This window comes from Pongo pygmaeus, chromosome 1 (genome assembly GCF_028885625.2).
Source record: "Pongo pygmaeus isolate AG05252 chromosome 1, NHGRI_mPonPyg2-v2.0_pri, whole genome shotgun sequence".
Lineage (NCBI taxonomy): Eukaryota > Metazoa > Chordata > Mammalia > Primates > Hominidae > Pongo > Pongo pygmaeus.
The window spans coordinates 134,766,683-134,777,066 of record NC_072373.2 but is presented as its reverse complement, the minus strand read 5'-3'; the positions used below and the strand labels follow the sequence as shown (position 1 = coordinate 134,777,066).

The 10,384-nt window shown below is 38.1% G+C and overlaps 1 long non-coding RNA gene across 1 annotated transcript; it reads right to left on the bottom strand.

The window, feature by feature from the left end:
• Window positions 1-1,836: 1,836 nt before the first annotated feature.
• LOC129037129 (uncharacterized) lies at window positions 1,837-9,346 on the bottom strand. The gene is made up of 2 exons (XR_008502732.1): window positions 9,080-9,346; window positions 1,837-2,102 (listed from the first exon to the last, which is right to left on the bottom strand). It is a non-coding gene; the product is annotated as an uncharacterized LOC129037129 (long non-coding RNA).
• Window positions 9,347-10,384: the final 1,038 nt, after the last annotated feature.

The window sequence follows — 10,384 nt, the reverse complement described above, 5'->3', positions numbered from 1 at the left end:
AGACTTTTCTTTTTATTGACAAGATGAATGGAATTGCTTTAACAACTGTGCTCAGGCTGAAACAACTGCTGAGTTCCACCAGGGGCTGCTGTTGAACTTCTAAAAAAAGATCATCTTTTGGAGGAGAAGGGGGGTAGTGGCGGATGGGGAGGGAGGGATGGGAATGGGGGAAGAGGAACAGAAAAAACAAATCTTGGAAGAAAACCTGACATTTCTGTCTGAGGTGAAGCATGCTTTGCTGATGCCACACATGGAATGTTTCGGAAGTGTCAGTAATAAATACTTCTATCAGAAATCTTCATATTCTATATTTCTGCTTATCATACCCCAAGGAGAGTCATACAAAGACATAGCTGTCAGGGTCTAATTTGGATCTGAAAACTATGGCGGTTGTCAGGCATCTTTTCCCATGTGTGATATTTATCTTCTCTCACAAACAAACTGAGTGCAGGGTTTTTAATTAATTTCCAAGTGTCTCCCATGGTAATTTTCCCCTAATATATTAATACGATGATTTAAACCATCATTCAGAGACAGACTTTTGGTTGAAAATCACTAAAGGCTTAGATGGTGTTTAGTGTTATCAATAAGCTACACGTTCGTTGGTTTGCAGGGAATCAATAAAGTTGCCCTTTCCTCATTTTTATTTTTAGAGGCATCAATGGGATTTTATCTCTTTTAAGTATATTAAGGAAATCACGGGTGAGCTGATTTTGTTATTTTTCTTCTTTTGATTGGAGGAAGTTCTTAGGCTGTTTCTCTTACTGCTTGTGGAAGGCTTACTTTAAGAAAAGTTCTTGATTTGATGATGAAGGAGTGGATTTTCTTCTTTAAATAGTTCCCTTCAGAAAAACTTGATTTTTAAAAAATAAAGGTGCCAGAAATAGGCCACTGAAAGAGGTATATCCCTGATATATACAAACCTTTTGGGGGACAGCAAATGAATTTATCTTTTCTTTCCCTGCACAATAGCCTTTTCAATAAAAGATGTGGAATAAAATGCACAATAAAAATTTTAAGGACAGGAGTAAATTTGGAAGTGTAACACATGTTTCTTAAACAGCATATTTTAACAACAAATGAACATATGTTAATAAGCTAGCTTTAACCATTCCACAATGTGTATATAGACTTCAAAACATCATATTGTATGCAGTAAATACATACGATTTTATCTGTCAATTTTAAAAAATAAATAAATTTGAGGAAAAAACCCCAAACAAAACAAAACACAAAAACCTAAATGAAAATGAAAGTGATGTCTTCCATAATAAGAAGTCACATTTAGAAGAGCTTTATTTATTTGTTTTTGGCAATGCTTATATCTTTATTTAATATTATTATACTCTTAACTAAAAGGTTGCCTCAAATTTTATAAAGATTTTTTTCTCAATTCGCCTTTAGGATATTTGATTACTAGGGTGATAGGGCAATCTTTCAAGAAATATTTATCTTTCTCTGAAAAAGGCATTCAAACATCATTGAAAACCCATAGCAATAAAAGGTAGATTCCTAGAATGTTATATGAGGCCTTTAATTATTGTCAATTAAAGACGAAATTTTTGGAAATGCACGAAACTCCTTCATATAGAACTGGAGATTACATCTGTGACTTTTTTTCTGTATGGGGGTTTATTTCTTTCCTTCTCTCCTCAGTCCTCAGCCCCAGCCATAAAAACACTTTTCCTAGATCCATTAGGAAATTTAATAACCAGATATCTCTCTAATGAGAAAGGATTTTTTAAGTTTGGCTGCTCTGTGCTAGTAATTTGTATTTTCTTCCGGTCTTGCATGTTGTATGTAAGCACCAGAAAAAATCAACCTTTTAAACAGAGATTGATTCTGACAGCTTTTATTTTATGTGATTTCCAAGAATTGATATAGAAATGCTTCTTAATTGAAATAGTTCTCCTTTTTTGGTTTTTATTTTATTGTCCTTTACTTCTTGACATCTTGTACATTAAATCAAAGGCTGTTTTAGAGACATGAAATGACAGCTTTTTCAGAGTCCGATTCTGGATCCTGATAGATCTGCATTTCTCAAAGCAGACAAGTTGCTCTTGCCAGCCTCGGAGAAGCTTCCTGCATGATGGGCATGTCACCTAGAAACAACATAAACTGCAGGTTAATCACCGAGGAACGGCCCATGTCAATTCCCCACTGCCCTGCTTCCTGTCTAAGAGGAATAAAACCAAGAATGACTGTTTCTTTGCGATTTAATTTAACAGAATCTGAACTCAACTTTAGTTTGAAATTATATTTCCTCTTGGCCAGGATGGAAAGGCTACTCATGTCATTTAGTAACGCGTTGTAAAGAAAAATCAAAGCGTCCTCATGGACTGTTTTTCCCTGTCGTATCTGCCCGTGATGCGAGAACACATAAAGTGAATGAGACGTGACACAGACATGCAGAGAGAACCCATTTGTTACACTGAAATTCTCAGGAAAATGCTATTTGTGTTACTGTGATGTTTTGGAGTTAGAAAAGAGTTATTTGGGAAAAAAAGTGTCTTGGTATCAGTGAGTAGAAATAAAAATGAGACAGGATGCAAAAATATGATAGCACAGTAAAGAGCAGCACAACAGAGCAGATCAGTCCTCCTCAGAGGTAAAAAGTAAACATCGTATAATGGGAACAGTAACAAGATGAGTATTAGAGATTTGTTTTTCAGTTCTACCTAACTCTTTGTAACTTTACAATGTAAGATTCAGAAATTGGAGCCAATTACCATAATATGTGGTGGTTTGGTGGGAGCATGTTCTACATCAGACAGTTAAAAGGTTTTATTGCTATTAGGAGCATGTTAATGCCCTTGATAATGTCTCTACTTGCTTTGTAATGTCTCTTGTTGAAGTATAGAATTCTTTTATCTTCTTATTACATTATGCAAAAACTTGAATTGAAAAGATATTTGCAGGAACATTTAAAGTAGTGCATCAATCAGCTTCAAAGAAGAGAAAATGTTCTCAGAATAGCTTATAAAAGGATAACTGTCAGTTTTATTTTGGATGAACAAAGGCGGCAACGTAAAAAGCACTTTATTGTAAAAGCATACTGTGCAATTCAATAAATATGCCATATAAATATAAAAGAGAAGAAAGTTCATAATTATCTGATGACTTAAACGTAATTTAAGTAATACTTTTAAAATGCACCTAGCAGTGAAGTACTCTTTTTCTATTGGGTTCTGAGTTCTAGCCACTAAGCCCCCATTAGGTGATAACTTAACTCTCTCTCTTTCTCTCACTCTCTCTCTCTCTGATAGCGTAAGGATTTGAATGGATTAGTCATGGTCTCGTTTTTAATATATCTCTAAAAGATATAGAAAGGAGTATGTGTGGAAATCATTAGCAAAAATTTTAACAACCACTTAATGGTGCAGGCTTTTCAAAATGATTTGGTCTTATCTGCACAGTATTCAATTGTTTCTCATTGTCATTGCTGCTATAAGACAATTTTGAATTTGAATGTAACCGTATTGTGACTTGAAATAGCAGTTCCCAGTGTTTTATGTTTGTTAGGAAAAGCCATTAGCAGTGCAGTTTCTGGACTTTCTAAATCAGGGGTGCTTTGTTACTTTTTATGTAACGGTACTTACAATTTTCTTAAAATTAGAAATCTTTTTTCTTATTTAAGATAGATGGTTTTTAACTGTAAATGCTAGCTATACAAGCTTATTTTTCAAATGTTTCCCAGGTAATGAACTCTCACTTCACAAATGCTGCGGAGATGATTCTTTCTGATAACTCTAAAAAATCTACAATGTGAACTACCTATTTAAAGAAAATGTTCAGATCCACATGGAAAATGTAATATAAATTTTTAGAATAGGAAAAAATCATCTGTAGAACTGAACTTCCCTATAACATATTTCCACACATGTCAATATGCATCTAAGCATGGACAGCCAGCTCCCTGCATGTAAAAGGCACTTTTCAAGTATTTGTTGATTAAAGTTAGAATATAAAAATATCCCAGTCAGTAAAAATCTGTCTTTTGCTTTATAACCTGACAAAGGGATACGAATCCCATATTAAATATAGTAATATAAGTGTTCCCCCAGATTCTGGTCTTTTCAAGACTCAGAAGATTTCATTTGAAGTCAAAAAACCAGGTTAATTCATGCAAACACAGTATTGTACCTTATAAAATTATATTAATGTTTGTAACACTTCTAAGAAATAATTTTCATTTATTTTAAAACTGCAAATATGGCACCTTATAATAGGAAATCAATTCATAACTTTATTTATGACATCATTTTGCTGGCGACTTGTTTCTCATGACAATTGTTCATGATACCTAATTCATTAAAGTAATTTTCTCCTTCTTTCAGTGGGTTTCCTACAGACCCAGTACTCTATAGCCAGTACTCTATAGCCAGTAATCTATAGCCAGTACTCTATAGCCAGTACTCAGTCCGCTACTACTCTCTGAGATACCTCATTTTCTCATTGCTCCTTTCTTTTGGTCTGTTTGGGAACACTCGCATTTTGAAAGTACAAGGAAAATTATCTCATAAAAGAAATGTAATAACAGAACTTCTGAGATTTCAAAAATGTAGAATTCTTAAGTTATTGAACTATGGGAAAAGCTATAATTTATAACCAGTAAGTTAGTATGTTGTACACATCTGTGTACTGTTTCAGAAAATAAAGGTTGTTACCATAGCAACTGCCACATAATATAGAACATACGTTATTTGTGAGATGCCAGGCTTCGTGTTAAAAAAAAAATCCCTCCTCATGGCTGCTCCCTGGTGTTTCAAGGATTTCAGCCTTTTCTTTGCTATAATAAGGGATCCTCTTTTTTAGTGTCCTGTTATTTTAAGTATTTTCCTTATTTTTATTTTCTCATTCTTTTAGGGTTTGTTAGCTATTGATAAGTTTGTGTAGTACTGCTATGATTCGGTGACTGCCTCGAAGAGATTTCTCACCTAGTGTTAATTTGTTAATTTTTAAGAAATTAGAGTTCCTCTTTCAGATATAGCAACATGTATGTGTTAAGAATACATTTAGTTATTCTGAATGCAACAGGTAAATGCAACTGGTAACATTTTATTTTGTGGCCCTTTGAAGGTTTTATAATTTTGTATTGTATGACTACTATGGTATTTAACCACTTTTTAAAAATAAAAATGTCACCTAGGAGTATGTATGTATTTTACAGGTGTCGTTTTTTATTTTAAAATTTGTGTCATATACAATTTCATTTGAAACTATCATATAATGACAAAATTTAACTTCTAAAGAAGTGTAGGTTTCCAGTCTTTTTTGGTAAGTGGTAATGCCAAAGAATAAGAAAGCTGACAAACAATTCTGAAGTCTCAATTTTAATCCAACTCCTTTTAGTTTTAAAGGCAGAATAATGAATGAATAAAAGGAAGGAGGTAATAATGCAAAATAGAGGACCCTTCAATATGGCTGCGCAAGGGATCAGAATATCCAACCGCTTTGAAATTAGTCTGAAAACAGCTTGACACATTAGAGCAATGATTTTTGGACTCATTGTTCTCATCCACACTATGGCAGAGATTTTTGATATGTATCTGATAAGACTGGATTTCTTGTGCATGGTGAATTTTTAGCCCAGATTCAATATATTATTGCAAACACTGACATATTTTATCAGGTTAGAGGTTTTCCAAAGAATAACATCTGAGTTTTCCTTTGCTGGGTACCAGCTTTCCTTAGAGACAGCTACCTCTGTATCTTTGCAATGGTTCTGTGTCACAAAAATGTGCTATATCAATCCTGAAAACAAAACACTTCTGGTGAAAAATGGCAGAATAGATAATACTCCTCCTTTCTTAAAAAATAATAGTTTAATCAATAAGCATTTATTAAACATCTACCATGTGCCAGGCACACTTTTGGGGACATAAAGATGAATAACGGAGCTTCCCTGTCTCCAGGGAACTCACAAATTTAATCAGGGAGAGAAGAGCACCATTAACTGACACAATGAGCTGTATGCTGCAACCTGATCTTTCCACAGTCAACAACAACAACAACAACAACAAACAGTAATCATAGTTGACATTTATTGAACACTTAACTTTTTGACAGGCACCTCAGATGTATTTTGTAATTCAGTCCACACAATAGTGCTCTGAGGGTTTTTTTGACAAGAAACTGGGCTTAAAGCGTTTGAATAACTTGCCTAAGGTTACACAGTGGAGTAAGAGTTCTCATGCCTGTTAAACCTAAAATATTACCTAAAATAATACACCTTGACCACTTGTTGCATTGGCACTGCTACCATCCCCATTTCTGGCACCTTTGTCTCCCACTGGGCTCTGCAGTAGCCACCTGATAGACTTTCTGGCTGCCTCTTGGCCCTGTGGTCCATCTTCCAAAGACTGGAAATCTACTCTTTAGCTCCCAGGGTGGCCTTGTAAGAACATAAGTCAGATCGCGTGCTCCCTCCTTGGACTTTTCCAGTGACTTCCCATTACATGCAGAACAGAATCCCAGCCCTTTTCCATGGCTTACAAGGCCCTGCAGAATTTGCCACCTTTCCTTGAACCCTTAAACTTCATCTCCTACTGTTCTCCCCCTAGCTTGTTTACAGTGCTTTAGACCGGGATCAGCACACTTTTCAGCACAGGGCCAGGTAAATATTTTAGGCTCTGCAGGCCATACAGTCTCCCTTGCAGCTACTCAACTCTGCTCTTCTAGCATGAAAGCAGCCACAGATAATAAATAAGCAGAAGAGTGTGGCTATGTTCCAATAAAACTTTATTGACATAAACAGGCAGCAGGCTGGATTTGGCCTGTAGACTGGAGTTTGCTGATCCTTGTTGTAGATTTACTATTTTTTCTTTTTGTTCCTCCAATTTGCCAAGCCTTTCCTACCAGAGGGTTCACCCCAGATCTTCCCTGGGCTGCCTCTTCTGGCCACTGCATCCTCACTGTGAATGAGAGACTAACCCGGCTTCTCTATTTAAGTAGTTTGCTCTACTCATCTCCTGCATCATTACCTACTCTATTGTCTTCACAGCCTTTATCACATGAAACATCTCATTAATGTATTTGCTTACTTGTTTATCAACTGTGTCTCTCTCTGTAAGGTGAACGTCCTGTGAGGAGGACATTTTTTGCCTCGCTCACTTTTTGCCTCTAATTGGTGTTTCTACCAACTACAGCTGAGCCTATGGCATGAAATAGGTGCTCAGGAAGTGTTTTCAGTTGAATGGAGAACAAGCCTGACTAACTCTAAAGCTTGTGCTTTCTATTCCTCTTCTGGAAGAATGGGCTCACACCAATGGTAATTTGAGGAATTTGTCACACTGGATTCATGAGGATCTGGCAAAGCTTCACCTCCATGCACTTCTGGTCGACCCGGGAATTTCTCCCATGGGCATGTGAATAAGGCTGACGTCTGCCCCATGGTGTCCCAGAGTATTGACTTCTCATGCTGTTCATCACTGCCTTTGCTGACAATGTCCCATGGCCACTGGGTATCATCACCTCCATCAGGCTTCTGTGTCACTTCTCCTGCATAGTCTGCACTCACTGAGCACCTTGAACGTCTTGAGACACCACCTGTGGGTGTCACAGAGACTACCTGGTGATGCCATTGCCCCTGCTGCCACCTCTATCTGCACACTACTGCCTCTGTCATGTGCCCAAGCCTTCTGCTGGGACTACCCTTGCTTCCAGCCCCACCACAATGCCACCACTTCAATGAGCTAAGCTGCTTCTAATCGATGGTGGAGTTAGATCACCCTCTTTAAATTTTCTCTCAACTTAGTGATTCTGAATTAGTGTGGCTTGTGCTCCCAAATTGAATAATTTTAAACTTTTACTTACCACCATCTCTCTTCCTAAATGTAGTACCTGATGCTTATATGAGGCTCATTGTGTGCCTGGCAGTGTGGGGAGAGCTTTACATACATTAACTTGTGTAATGCTCACAACAGACCCATATTATTTTCATCTCCACTGAGGCCAGAGGGGTTAACTGACTCACTCAAGGCAACCAGTAAGCAACAGAACTGAGATCTGAATCCAGGCAACTGGCTTTAGAGTCATGCTATTAATCACCCATCTACAAGGACCTAGACATGTGTCTAAGGGGCTAGGCTTGGGATAGATGCAAGAAACTGATACCACACTCCAAAGCCCTATTTCACAGTTACCTGGGGGTAACAAGCCTAGTCAGTTAAGTCTCTCAGTGCCATGTGATTCCTGGGTGCACACCACTAGCTTGCTAGATCTGTGTAATTACGTCTGAACTGAGGCTGAAGCAAGTACTGTTCTCCCCAGACTCTTCTTTGAGTAAGGTGCTAAGCTAGATGCTTGAACTGTGTCTTTAACACAAAGGAGTCATGAACTATGTAGGGAAGGAAGTGAAATTTGAACTGCATCCTGAAAGATGAAAGTGTTTTTGCCAGAGGCTTTAGAAATGGACATAACCAGACCAAGGGGCTAGTGCAACCTATATTCCTTACAAGACAGAGAACAGGCCAAGGCATGGCAAGAGAGAAGGCTGAGAAAGTAGAATGGGTTGGAATTTGAAGAGCCTTGATGCTAAGGAATTTGGACTTCATTTTCTAGGCAAGAATAGGAGTGAGAAGGAGAGGCATCTAGTAACAGCTTTAACACGTGAAAGCTAGATATCAAAGAGCTCCCTGATATTCTTGTTGAGTGGAGGTTTTGAATCTATGGTTCAAATGCTACTTGATGTCTCCTTGGTCTGTGGGTGGTCTGTGGACTCCCCTCTTATAATATTGGTTGGGACAGGACTCTACCTTCATGGCTGTCATGTGAACTAATGATTGACAATGGCCCTTATCAAAATCAGTTCCATTTTCCTCATTCCTTGTAATAAAGTTTACCCTGTCTACATCTGTTCCCACCGCCTGCCCCAGCAGTAGTGGAGGTGATTCCTGAGTGTTGTTATATTGGAGTGGCCCCAAGAAGTTCTAGAACTACTGCTCCAGAGGACCTCAGCCATGGAGATGATGTCACGCCTGATTGTCTTGAATGGCTTTATCCAGGTTAGCCAGTCTTCTGAGCCCTATGTCAAATCTCCCAGCCACCTCCCAGCTGGGATGATTACGAATGGACTCACCCTTAGTCTAGTAAGCTGCCTGGAAAGCGTGGTCATCTCTGATGACTTTGGAGACTGTCCAGTTTTCATGTCCACTAATTAGGCAGTTATTCATGCTTCATTTCACTTACTCAAAGGGCTCCCTTCCGATCGGAACACTTGTGAAGTTCTTCTGTGACATCACGATGTTCCAGATGAAGTACGTCTTCTTCCCTTTTGGAATCAAATGCCCCTCTGGGATTGAGTCTCTTTTACCCAAACCACTTTTGAATCTTGTCAACTTTGTCTGTAAGAAACGTTTAGATTTATCTTACTCTTATCAGAACAGAGGTCTTACTTCTTTGGCAAGTATATATAAAACTGTAGGGGAGAGCAGCCCAATCCATCTGTTTTATGTGCCCTCCCCACTTCACCTGCTTCTCCCCTAACCCCTGACCACCCCAGCTTGAGGACTAGAAAGTGAGGGGAGTGGAGAGTGATTCACAAGGTGCAAGGTTAGTGGATCCCACAGGAGAACAGCATATAATTTCATGAGCCTTGTGAGAAATTAGAAAGAAACAATTAGTCTGAAGAAACATTCACCATTCTTATAACTTGTATCCTGTTTTTCCAGGGTTAATCCAGGCACATCAGTTTTTCTATTCCCATTGTGTTCCAAGTTTTTAAAACATGAGACCCTTTTTTTCAAAGGAAATTTTCAATGATTGCTCTATTGAACAGACAAAAGTGGGGCTGTGGTGGTTGAAGGAGGTGGTGGAGCCTGGGTATCGTTCCTCTTAGCACCCCTTTCCCTCATTCTTTAGTACCCCCGCCCCCCGTCAAAGGTAGGGCTCTGGGGAAATGAGGGTGGACACTTCTGTTCTACCCAACCCATTGATTCTGACATTCACTCTGGGAGGTGCAGCTTATATAAAAAGGGATGTAAAGGAACATTTTAAGAATGACCTATTTTGTCTTAATGGTGAATAACTCTAGATTTCCCTTGGCTACCACTGGAAATGGTGTGACTTCTTTAGGATAGTAGAAAGAACACCAAAACACAAAGGTTCTCAGAAACATCCTTCTCAAGAATATTCCTCGTCTTTTTCACTCTCAAAATTACTCTCGTAATGTATTGCATGCAATACTCTTCCCACCAAATAAGGAAATGATTCTTTTTCTCAGCTCCAATTTTTGCTCTATTTTCAATGGTGGGGGTGGGAGTGGACACCAAATCACACAAAATATCTATCTCACAACCATATACAAGTAAAAGCCAACATATACAAGTAAAAGCCAACATATACAAGTAAAAGCCAACATATCACCATTTTTAGCTGAATTCTA